Consider the following 13,515-nt stretch of genomic DNA (forward strand, 5'->3'; position numbering starts at 1 on the left):
AGACCACTTGACTGCCTCCTCTGATTCTCTGACTACCAACTGCATAAGTGCCGCTAATCTCTCCAAGTAATTGATAAGCACAGCGCCCCTTACCCCCTGCTGAGATCAGTGCCCCCTCCACAGGTCAGCGCACACTGCGGCTGAATCAGTCACACTGCACTAAAGCTGACCCAGTTACAGGTCAGTCTGTAAATAAAAAAACTGGAGTTACAGTTACTGAACTTGTTGTGGTATCAAGTGTGGCCATTGCTCAACACAATACTGTGAATTTACAGACTTGCATCCCCCACATAGGAAGTGCCCAGATGGTAGATTCAAGGAATTTCCTTTTTGATCTTTGGGGCGGGAATGAACAAGTCTATCCTTTAACTCTTTCGATGCTGATGACGGGACCCCTCCGTCATCAGCTGCGGTGGCGCTGTGCTGATGACGGAGCGGTTCCGCCATGGCCCGCTCGCCGCGCCTGCGCGGCGCGGATTTCGTGCCTGCGCTGGGCGTTCTATTGAGCGGGCGGGGCCATGACGGAACCGCTCTGTCATGAGCACAGCCCAACCGCGGCTGGTGACGGAGCAGTTCCGTCACCAGCATGTGCCCGCCGCGCGGCCGCCCCGCCCCCTTAGCACTGCGGCGGAATAGCCGCCGCAGCGATGTGGCTAAGTTGGGTGCCCGAATGAATGGAAACCATGTTTTCAGGATTTTCATATTACCCACAAATAGTAGGTGCCATTTTTTTGCGAATTAGGTGAATGCAAGCTGACAATAGATCTAATGTCGAAACCACTGATGTCCAGCGTTGTTGCTTTTTATGGTTTTCCCTAAGATGGCTGAGCAGGGAATATTCAATTCTCTTTTGCAGGCCTGGTTGACAACCTTGTTTGGGTAGGCCCGTTGAATTCTCAAACTTGCCACTCTTTTTTCTCCAGCAGCCCCACACACCAATGTGACCTCCTGTTTTGAGCGTGTGGACAATGTTGTGGATTGATTGACGGAGGTTTCCACCTCTGTGGAATTCCTTGGGTGTCTAAAGAATTGCCCCACGGGCATTCCTCCACAACAGAAGTAAGGTTTTGCAGAAAATAATGCCCCAGCACATTCGTTTCGGTTGCAAATATAACAATGGAAGGGCTCATCAGTGACATGTTTGTGGCATTATTGGGGACATTCTGGCTTTCCTTGACATTTTGGTGGTCCATCTGTGACCTACTCGCGAGCGGCCTATCCTTTACTAATAAGGGCCTATCCATGATGCAATAAAACCACTCTTGGCAACACTCTGGCAGTCTTTTGTTAAACAGTGCCTAATCTTTGGCATATCATGGCCATTTGTGACTTAATCCTGGCTATCCCTGGCATAATGGGGTTAAATAGTGTTGCCATGTGACATCCTTGGTATTTGATGATGTTAGTAATTAAGCATGTAAGGCAGAATCTATCCATATTTTATTGTGGTGTACTTGAAGGCTTGATAAAAATAAAAAACTGATATTTGGTGATCACAAATGTATTTTGTAGAAAGGAAAATCTGGCGTCCAGACAAAAGTAAGGTTTTTCTCGTGGCATAAGATAAGCTTTCGAATTGACCTTCTTTAACTAAAATGAAAAGCCTGAATTTCAAAGTAAAATGTGCCTATATTTCTAGGAACAGCAAGCTGGTGTTTGCATAAAATGATTGCCATTACGAAATTATTAAAAGCTCATACTTGTCATGTTGACTGGTGTAGCTGTGTGGTTCATTTCATTCTTGGTGCCAGTAGGTATTTACTACTTTGGTGACTATTTCATGATTTGCATGGGAGCATTTCATTATCTATATTGCTAAAACTTTTTGGGTATTACTATTACTGCTTTTTAAGCTCTCAACATATAAGAGTTGTCTTAAGCTGTCTGATCCTCTGATCTCTGTGAACATGAGTTCGAGCTTTGCTGTATTCAATTCTGAGAAGTGTCATGCTCTGCTGTCCATGGCCTGTGATGATGAAACTGTTGCACATTTGGTTTCTCCACCCTATCTCTTCTTTGCAGAGTCTCCAAAGTAACATATAGACGAGAATCAGCTTTCTAGGGGCTGGAAGTAAAAATAAAGTGAAGAAAAATACCAAAACGTTTTGAAAAGTGATGTTTTCTTGTCTAAGCAATCTAGTTCTTTATCCACTTTTTCTGGGATATCAAGTTTAGAAATTCACAGTTTTGCTTTTGTCTTTTTAAATTTCTCATTGCTAGCCTGAGTAACAACACCACTGGTAAAAAGAAGGCCTTAATTTGACGCTTAAAAGTATTGGAATGTTTTAGGACATGTTAATGTTTACTGAGAATGAACGAGGCCCAGAGGGGGGTATTTACAAGAAACTGATGCACCTGTAGAGATGCATAGGTTTTTCTGCGCCTGCAGGCGCAACCCTTGCACCATGACGCAAGGATTAACAGATGCGTTTGAAATTCTGGCGCATCTGTCAGCGCAAAAGTCATGCATTGCTGTAGTCGTCTCGTAAGCATGACTCACAGTGGCGTAACGACATTTGACAGGGCCCCCTGCGAGATGCATGGAGGGACCCCCGCTCGGAACTTTAACAGGAACTCTCGAGTAAAAGTGCTGTGATGAGGGGGCCCCCTGGAGCTCAGCCCCCCCTGCACCACGGGGGCTGCGGGGGCCTGTGTTACACCCCTGATGACGCAACTCCAGCAACGCATGGGGAGGCCTATTCCTAATTTACTGTGTCACTCCTTACGCCTGCTCCAAGCAGCCGTAAGGTTTTGACACAGTGGCGTCCCAGAAGTGGCACAGTGAAATCTTGTAGATTTCACTGCATCACTTCTATGAGGCTTTCCTGCATGGGAATGTCCACTCTGCATTGATTATACCTTACACAGGTATAATGTGGCGCAGGGCTTTACAAGGTAACACATCTCCCTAGATGCGCCACGTTGTAAATGGTCTGCAATGTGGTGCATTGTTTACACTGCCACTGCGTCACAAAAAGTGTTGCGCGGAGCTTGTAAATCTGCTCCAGAGTATTTAATAGCCGTACTGCTGCCCTATTTGTAATTGAAAAGAGGGCACTGGGCCAGCTCTGAACGACAATGAGTGCAGTTCTTTTTTCAGGAGGGCAAATCATCGCCACACCCTTGGACAAGAAAGGGGACTATAATTCACTGCATTTAGGTAAAGCAGATGGTGGAAATAAATACGTGAACCTTAAGCAAGGTAGCAGAGCTGAAACAATACACCCCATATGCAAAGCAGGGGCATGAAGACACAGAGAACCCCACAAAATAGGAGTAGCCGATAGCAAGATTTCTTGGGCTACCAAATACCACCTCACACTTTCAAAAAGAGATGGTAAAGCATATAATATATTCCAATCTTGGGTGACAGCCCTTCTGCACCCATCCATGCTTGGACCATGCCAGGGGCGGCACCCTGGTTCTACGCCTATCCACCGCTACCCTGCAAGATCGCCAGGCAAGACCATCAGAACCAGCACAGAGGTGGAGTCTCCCTCATATTCAAAGATACTATCAGCTTCACCACTTATAAGGGCACCCTCTCTAGCTAACATAGAACATTACACTTTCAAGATATGCATCACAACTAACATCTTCTTGGGCAGAACCCTTGCATATGGGCCACCAGGGCCCAGCACCAAATTCACCAGCAACATTACAGACGTCATTGTACACATCCTCATAAATGCCAATACCTTAATTTACTTGGAGAACTTAACATTTACTCAGACGACCACACCAATCTAAACTCTACTGCACTTCCAGAAAACCTTGCAAACTTTGTCTTCACCTTGCATGTTCCAGACCCCACCCACACTGTTGGAAACCTCTTGGACACGATTTTCTCCGCAGTCTGCAAAATCGTAGTCGACAAGCCAGCAACTATGACATGGGCAGGGATTTATGATGTTACAATGCAAACTATCACAACGCATGCTTTTATAATGTAGTTTTAAAAACGCAAGCTCTATTACAACGCATGCTATTACAACACAAACCATTACAACGCATGCACCATTACAATGTAATTTACTATTCTAACACCGCCGGGTGGTTACCTCAGGGAAGGAGCTGGTCAGCATTGTAATGGCATGCGTTGTAATGGCATGCGTTGTAATAGCATGTGTTGTAATAGAGCTTGCATTGTATTGGCTGTTTAGTAAAGGCATTACATTGTAATGCCTGCATTGTAATGGATGTTTCCCCACGGGCAGAACACATAATTCCATTATCATTTTTAGCAAACCCACCCTGCATCGCCACAGACCTACCACCACCACAACTACCTGTTGCAGCTGGATAAGCATCACAGAAAAGTAGTGGGCTTCTGCCCTCTCTGAGCACCGGCCAAACCATACCATTAACATGCTGAAAGTCAAAAAAAACCTCAACAGCTGGATCACTGCATGCTCCAACACCTTTGCTCCCCTCAAAGCCAACTCACCTGCAAGTGCACTATCACAGGCCAGATGGTACACAGAGGACCTCAGGCTGACGAAACACCACTGAAAGCAACTGTAGTGCATATGGAGAACAAGTCAAGATACCACAGATAAAGACTTCTTCAAATCAGCCCTAAGACGCTACCACCAGCAGATACAGAATACCAAGCTCACGTCGCTTAGAGATCGCATCTATGCCAGTGCTAACAAGAACATCTTAGCCATCATCAAAGATTTCACTGTGCCTTCTGCTACCCCCAGCAACATCTTCCTCTCGCAAGACCTTTGAAACAAGCTCTAGGACTTCTTCTCTAACAAAATTACCTCCATATTTGGCAACTTTGACCCTCACCCAGACCATGTCACTGTCACAACTCAGCTTCCATCAAGGCCGACGAACAAACCCCAGGACTCATTGGCCACTGTCACCACGTCAAAATCACAGCTATCATGAAGATCATCTATCTGACCCTTGCCTCTCCCATGCCTCCCCAAAGGATTCCTACCAATCAGCGAAACACTAACACCCATATTCAATGCCTCCATTGTCTCAGCCACATTCCCCAACACCTGGAAACATGCCACTGTCACACCCCTGCTTAAGAAACCATCCTCTGACCCAGCCATACTTTCTAACTACAGACCAATCTCCCTTCTGCTATCCTGGCAAAGTCTTAGAGAAGTTAATTAACCAACACCTCACCAACCAACTTAGCAACTTCCAACTCCTCAATGCCAAACATTCCAGATTCAGGCCTAACCGCAGTATGGAAACAGCACTCATCACCACCTTAGACAATATCTGCATGCTCCTTGACAGAGGAGACAAGGCAACCCTCATTCTCGTGGACCTCTCTGCAGCATTTGACATGGTCTGACACTCCGTCCTCATCAGATGCCTCCCGGAGTATGGCATCCAAAGCATTGCTCTCTGCTTTATCTATTCCTTCTTAACAGATAGAACACAAACTGTCACAGTTGCCCTTTTTTCCATTGAAACCCACAAACTAATCTACGCAATGTCTCAAAAGTCACTGTTTAGCCCCATCGTCTTCAATGCATACAGGATCCTCCTGGCAATGCCTTCCACGCACATGACCTCAATATCCTTCCCTATGTTGATGACACTCTCCCTCTCAGACAAGACTTCCGATACAACAATCAATGCATGACCGAAGTCGCTAACTGCATAAAACTAACAGTCCAAAGCTGTACACAGACGGGACAGAAGTAGTGATCTTTGGCAAGAACACCTCAGCATGATACTCCAACTGGAGACCAGCCAAACTCGGGCATCCACCTAGTACCCAAGCAAGGAACGGAATAGTTATCTACTGCAAACTTGACATGACAGCGCAAGTCAATGCCATCACTGTATCCTGCTTCCAGACCCTGATGATGCTGAGGAAGGTCTAGATATGGCTCCCAAGCAACACTAGAAAATGTGTCACTCACACCCTAGTCACCAGCAATTAGGACTATGGGAGCACCCTCTATGCCGGTATAACCAAGCAACTCACTAGAAGTCTACAAACCATCCAGAACTCGTCAGCCAGGCTCATCCTGAACCTCCCACACAGAACTCACATCACATCACACCCTCAGAACGCTCCACTGACTCCCGATTCACAAGCATGCTAATTTCAAACTCCTCACAAACACATTTAAGGCACTTCTCAACGTAATGCAAAAAACACAGTAATGCGAAAAAAACGTTGGCCCCACTCACCTGTACAATCACATCTCCTTCAATCAACCACCCAGACACCTCCATTCTGCAGGACTCCTACTCGCACACATCCCAATCATAAGCAGAACCATATCAGGAGGAGGGTATCTATTACATCGCTCCTAAAGCCTGGAACAGCCTAGCCTCCTATTTTCTTCTAGAATCCTGCAAGAAGCTGAAGAACTGGCTTTTCAATCGAGCAACCTACCATATGCAAGGTTAGGCACATTGGCCTGCTCAGTGCTAGGATACCCTTGTTGGTGAAAGTGCTCTTTATAAATATACACAACACCAGGAAGTATATTCCATTTTCTTGAAGAGTTAGTGCATGGGACATGACATGCCACCATCCCCGGGCAAGGTGGGAGGATAACAAATTATTGTGAGAACCAGGATATGTGATACTTAGCCTGGAACCCAGTTTGCTATTGCAAACAGGATGGCAGTTTTTCTAACAACTTTCACATCCCTCTTCCATCTTCAGTCCATGGTCACACAATGGTGTGAGCCATGGAAACAAGGCTATTAGAAAAAGGGTGCTGAGGCAGCTGTCTGATGATCCAGGCCTCCTTCAACCTTATTGTTTCTTTATGTCAAAGGCACCTGGAACAGGTAACAGCTGACCTCGTGAACAGTTTGCAATTATGAATGGGGCACGGGTAGCTGCCCCAGTTATCCATAACCCAGAGCATTTTTAGGCCAAATGCCCATTGTAACTTACAGTGGTATCTTGGCATTTGGAGAGAGCTGTGTAGCTGCCCTGGTGCCATCTTTGCAAATGAAAATATGATGTTAGGGTACCTGTCAAAAGCCATGGTGTTTTTAAAAAAATGCTTTTAATACACAACCTTCTCTTGGGGAATGTTCCAGGTGAAGAACAATAAGTGTTCCATGCCATTGGGAAAGGCAGGCAGAGGATAACAAATAGCCCATAACCGCCTCCCTTCCCAAGCATTCAAACTGTTTTTTCAGTCTCACTCAGCATTTCTCAAACACTGGGAGCGTTTAAAAAGAATCTGCTTTGGTACAATATATTGCAAACTATAACATTTTATTTTTAAAAACGTTTAATCCTTCACCCTATGTTGTGCCATGCACCATGCACAAGGGTGGGGGTATTTCCAGATCCCACCCCACTGCAAGTAATTGTCATGGGGGTTATTTCATGCATCTCATCTTACCCAGGAGGGGGGGTCCTTGGTGATCTAATTCTTTCATCATAAACTAAACAGCCCCTGACCATTACGTCCTCGGATGCTGCTACCGTCAAACTCATCAACGCGACCATGAGGAAAACTCACTCAGGAGCCCCAACGGACCCCTGCCCACTGCTCATATTCCTCAGTGCCGCCACCATCATCGCAACCCAACTCGACACACCATCAACGCCTTCCTCAGATCAGGCATCTGCTCAGATGACTGGAAACAGGCGGAGATAAAAGCCCTCAAGAAACCTTTGGCCAACCCAACGGACCTGAAAAACTACCGGCCTATCTCTCTCCTCCCCTTTGCGGCCAAAGTCACTGAGAGACTCACAAACACCCAGCTGACAGCCTTCATCGAAGAGAACTTCATCCGGGACGCCTCCAAGTCTGGATTCCGCAGCAACCACAGCACGAGACCGCAACTCCTCGCCACCACTGGAGACATCCGCATGCTACTGGATCAAGGACACACTGCGGCCCTCATCCTTCTAGACCTCCCCGCAGCCTTTGACACCATTTCACATCACACACTCGCAGCCAGACTTCACGACGCAGGAATACAAGGAACCGCATTCGACTGGATCCAATCCTTCCTCTCCAAACCCACGGATATCAACTGCGTAGTACCTTAGGGATCATCACTCAGCTCATCTCACCTTTACCCAACAGTGGGGTGGCATGAAAAATAATAAAGCGCACACAGTTACATTGTGGATCAACAGAAATTATGCTTTCAAGAGTAGGCCTGTAATCCTCAATTGGGGTCAACCCCGAAGTTTGTGCCACTCAACTAACTCATTTCAGGTCGGTATTGTCTGTCTGTTCTCTGATCAATTTTTTCAAGGACTCTCCATTTAAAGTCCTGTGGACCATACTCCTGTTCCTGAAATGTTTCACTAAGCAAGTTGTGAGTTTTCCTCATCTAAGGATACTTGTATCCTAACTTTAACTTTCCAAGTGGTGAGACCGACATACTGCAGGCCAGGGCCGGCAAAAGCGCTGGTGGAACCCAGTGCGACAATCATTTTTGGCACCCCCAGACCCCAAGACTGCCTCCTCTGATTCTCTCACTACCAACTGCATACGTGCCGCTAATCTCTCCAAGTTATTGATAAACACAGCGCCCCCTTACCCCCTGCTGAGATCAGTGCCCCCTCCACAAGTCAGCGCACACTGTGGCTGCACCAGTCACACTGCACTAAAGCCGACCCAGTTACAGGTCAGTCTGTATATAAAAAAACTGGAGTTACATATACTGAACTTGTTGTGGTATCAAGTGTGGCCATTGCTCAACACAATACTGTGAATTTACAGACTTGCATCCCCCACATAGGAAGTGCCCAGATGGTAGATTCAAGGAATTTCCTTTTTGATCTTGGGGCGGGAATGAACAAGTCTATCCTTTAACTCTTTCGATGCTGATGACGGAACCCCTCCCTCATCAGCTGCGGTGGCGCTGTGCGGATGACGGAGCAGTTCCGTCATGGCCCGCTCGCTGCGCCTGCGCGACGCAGATTTCGCGCCTGCGCTGGGCGTTCCATTGAGCGGGCGGGGCCATGACGGAACCGCTCCGTCATATGTACAGCCCAACCGCGGCTGGTGACGGAGCAGTTCCGTCACCAGCAGGCCGCCCCGCCCCTTAGCGCTGCGGCGGAATAGCCGCCGCAGCGATGTGGCTAAGTTGGGTGCCCGAATGAACGGAAACCGTGTTTTTAGGATTTTCATATTACCTTTTTTAGTCAATGTTTGAGGTTTGCAAACTCATGAGAGCCACACAAGTCACCCCATCTTCTATTCCCCCAGGTATCTAGTTTATAAAAATATTTATGTTTGCTAGGTTCCCCTATATGCCACCTGAGTTAACCCCAAAATTCACATTTACCAACTTTGCAAAAAACAGGTCAGTTTTGAGTGGTAAAATGTGGTGTATCCATGTTGCATTTTGGGCCATTTCCTGCCTCAGGCACTATGCCTACCCATACAAGTGAGGTACCATTCTTATCAGAAGACTTAGGGAAATACTGGGTTGAAGAAAATGTTTGGCTTTCCACAGATTCTAGAACTTTCTCTCACAGAAATATGAGGAAAATGTGTTTTTAGTCAACATTTGACATTTGCAAGAGATTCTGGAGAAACCAACCTCGTAAGAGCCACACAAGTCACCCTATCCTGAATTGCCTTAGGTGTCTAGTTTAAAAAAATGTACAGTTCTGCTAGGTTTCCCTAGGTGCTGGCTGGGCTAGGGCCCAAAATCCACAGCTACCCGCTTTGCAAAAGAAAGGGTCATATTTCAGAGGAAAAATGTGATTAAATTATGTTGCTCAGTTTGGGATCTTTCTTGATACTGGCATTAGGTCTACAAACACAAATGAGGCACCATTTTTATCGGAAGACATGTGGAAGCATAGAGTATTAGAATGTATCTCTAAATCATATGCTTGTACGGGTACCCACAAATTTAGAGATGTACAAGCTCCATTACTTGTACCCATTTCAGAACTACATAGATTTCCTTGATACCGATTTTTCACTCAACATATTTCACCATATGAATTGGTCTATACTCCATTCACAATGAAAAACCATTATATGGCACAGCTCGGTTGTTGGCTCTGGGTACCTCAGGTCCTTGGAGAACCTAAAAATCCTATATATCCCTGCAACCAAGAGGGTCCAGTAAACGTAATGGTGCATTGCTTTTGTAAAGCAGCCATTGTAGCAAAGCTTTACAAATGAAAAAATAGTCACAAATGACTCTTTACCTTACTTCTTTTCAATATTTCCTTATTTCAATAATTAGTTTCTTTTGGAAAGCTTGAGGAATCGACACTTATGACCCCTTGCTGAATATGTCTACTTTTCTGAATATGTAGCTTCCATGGCTCACGCATGGGTGTCACACTCTTTTCAACCACATACTGGAAGTATGGTGGAAATCACACAAAAATAGGAACAATTGACTATTGCTTGAAAAAATGCTAACACTGTTGTTAAAATCAAGTTTTTGATTTTGCTCTGCAACTTCTTGAAAGCCAGAAAGATGGTGACTTTATCACAGCAAACTGTTGATGCCATTATTAGGAAAGAAATAGATACTTTTATCCAGAGCACTTTTTAACAATTTTTCTCACAAATGCACAAAATGTACCAATATTTTGGCTATTTTCTCAGTTTCCTCCAGGGAGTCCACAAATCCTGGGTACCTTTAGAATCCACAGGTTGCAGGAAAAAAGGACACACATTTAGCATGGATACCTTATGTGGACAAAGCGATATGGAGGCCTAAACTCAACTACACCCAAATAGCCAAAAAAGTGCTCAGCACTAAGGGGGGAAGCCCAACAGTCAATGGGTTAATATCATAAGCAAAATATTGAAGACAATATATCGAAAAGTGAGTGTATATAGAGAAGTACATATTTACTAATCTTAACTCCAAATCCATGTACCTTGCTACACGTATATCATTAAGGTACATGTAGGTGGAGTTTGGTTTAAAACATCTATACATATTTACCTGTTGACCTTTTTCGATCCCTATATTTTATCTATAATTGTTTTGTTTTTCTATATTAAGGTATCACAATATCCCTGCTTGATATTCAACACCCTACTAGACCAAGGAGCAAGTGTACCACAGGCATTACAGAGTTTGAATAGGGCATCCTTTGTTAGTCTGACCTTTACCTATATCATCAGAAGGGATTGCTACTTACCTGTATTTCCTCCACCCTGTGGCCCCACAAAGGTGGGATAAGCTCCTCTCACTGATACTTGGATGCTGTCAGTGCAGTTTCTGTAGTATACAAAAAGAGGGGTCCCAGTGAACCGTTATAAACTCATCACTTTTAATCACAATAGCATAAAATACATATACTCATCAGAGCGCATTGCTAATCAATCACAATGAGCTAAATCCACAATACATTAGAAAACAATAATGGCAAAACACTCATCAGAGTGCCCAATGGAAAGAAAAGAAAGAGTAACGTGAAAAGAGAGAGAAAATGTGCGAAGAAATAGTTAATGTGACCACAAGTTATTTCAAGATTGACATATAAAATAAATTGGCTTCAGAGCCCTGAGCCAAGAAGGAATAAATCATTTCCAAAAGTTCATCAAGGATCATGTATATGACGCTGATATTCAATATCCAAAATAGGGGTGGCGTCAACTGATGTGTAAGGAAGTAGCCGTCGACGTTTTCGACCCCAAAACTACAACTGTAGGCGTGGTTAAAACCTTACACCGGGGTCTTCATCAGGACAAAAACGTGAAACCAAAGGGTACACTATGGGGCATATTATCAAGCCTGTGCGCTAAAATTATCGCCGCTTTATCGGCCGAAAACGGCCGATAAAGCGGCGATAATGGGCTTGATAATATGCTCTGTGGAATTCCAATCGAAGCCCATGTTAGATGTCTTCACATCTAACATGTGCTTCGATTGGAATTCCATAGAGCATATTATCAAGCCCATTATCGCCGCTTTATCGGCCGTTTTCGGCCGATAAAGCGGCGATAATTTTAGCGCACAGGCTTGATAATATGCCCCTACGTCTTCATGATGGGTGGAATATCTAATTGCCACAGGTTGTTAGATCAAAGCTTCAGTGCAATAAATCACGTAGCTTCCTTGTCATATAGATGATTTCAAACTCGTCAATTCTCTTAGGACTGGCAGACAGTTCTTGTAATCAGTAGATATCAGGACTAAGAGAACACCTCGAGACCTAATCTTGAGGGGTGGTCCCATTTAGTTATTCCAACGAAACCGTCACCTTCATTGAGGGTATTGTCCGCCGCATCTAACAGTAAGCCAACGCTCCCGGGGTCAGTCACTGGAGTCCAGTTTCTGGCACATCTTTTGAATAAGTAGGAGAAAAGGAAGGTCTCAACAGCACCCAGTGTTAGGACAAGGATTACGCTTGACATCATTGACCACCACTAGAAAGATGGGCAGTGAATTGGAATAAAATATAATATTACCAATTTATGCTGCCAGACCCTGAATGCTGCCATCACCTTCAAAGGGACAACATACTTAGTTGCTCAACATTGCAGTGGTTTACGACAAGAAATGTTTGTAAAAAAAAAACTCACAAACATTGCAGTTTAGAAACTTTACCTTTTACCTCTGGGCATAATTTTCCATCACTAGCTTATTTTTGTTTCACTTCTACCATTTCATTCATCTCTCGTAATGCACAATACCAAAATGACTCCAATACGCCACATTGAATAATTTTGAGTATGTTTGGGTAAAAACTGTCATGGGAGCATGGGAACAACACAAATGAACAGAATGTGAGTGGCTGTTGTTCACAACAAATGTGTTTTATGAGCTTCTTTTGGTGAGAAATGCTTCCTCAGATCCAAATTGGACACAATCACGTACTTCACGCTAAAAATAGTAAAAAATGCCAGATTTTTATTTTTGTTTAATTTCACATTAATTTCACATAATGTTTCTGATTGTTTTCATAATTATGCATAAGGAAATTACATGAGCTTCACACCCCCTTTGTTTTACCGTATAGTAGCTTATATAACCACCACCATTAATCTTACCGTTCTTGTGTCTCTCTCGCTGGTGCTTCTTTCTATATGTACTGGGCCCTCCAGTTCTTCAAGCCAAGCTGTGTTCTGCTCTTTGTGAGGTACTGCGAGTGAACTAAGCAGCTGTGGATGACCATTCCTCATAAGGCTGAAAATCGAGTGTCACGTGTCGGGTGTATTTCGTCCTAAAAGTACTTCCTCGAATAGAACCCAACACATCAACCACACATTAATAGCTAGCAGATAAGGCCATCAGACTCACATTGCCTTATCTGCTGCTACACCCTGCCCTCAGCTGCTGTCTCCCTTAAAATGTATGTAGAAATTGTGAGAGCACATACATCGGGGTACAAATAACAGCTGTTCTATTACTTGGCTGCAAAATCGGCCCTGTAACAAAATCGGCCAAAAACCAGCCCTGGCAAAGAGCTCGGCAGCACCCACAATCCCCCGGTGGGGGGGGGGGGCACTTTGCCAGGGCCAGTTTTGGTTCCCAGTCCGGCCCTGAGTAAAGTTAGATTTTTGGTCTAACACCTTAGGGCCTGATTCACAAAGGTAAAGTTAGACCTAAGTTCAC

At 44.6% G+C, this 13,515-nt stretch overlaps 1 protein-coding gene across 2 annotated transcripts in view; it reads right to left on the reverse strand.

The window, feature by feature from the left end:
• The window catches only part of LOC147703686 (perforin-1-like), a 55,806-nt gene extending 42,737 nt beyond the window's left edge, over window positions 1-13,069 (reverse strand). The window contains exons 1-2 of one of the 2 annotated variants that reach the window (XM_086932044.1): window positions 12,951-13,040; window positions 11,096-11,175 (exon numbers count right to left, since the gene is read on the reverse strand). The gene's annotated coding sequence lies outside the window, so the exon portion shown is untranslated. Of the gene's footprint in view, window positions 1-11,095; window positions 11,176-12,950 lie in introns of both variants that reach the window. The other variant, XM_086932043.1, reaches the window with a different exon arrangement.
• Window positions 13,070-13,515: the final 446 nt, after the last annotated feature.

The sequence above is a fragment of the Lissotriton vulgaris genome, chromosome 7 (genome assembly GCF_964263255.1).
Source record: "Lissotriton vulgaris chromosome 7, aLisVul1.2, whole genome shotgun sequence".
In the NCBI taxonomy this organism is placed as follows: domain Eukaryota; kingdom Metazoa; phylum Chordata; class Amphibia; order Caudata; family Salamandridae; genus Lissotriton; species Lissotriton vulgaris.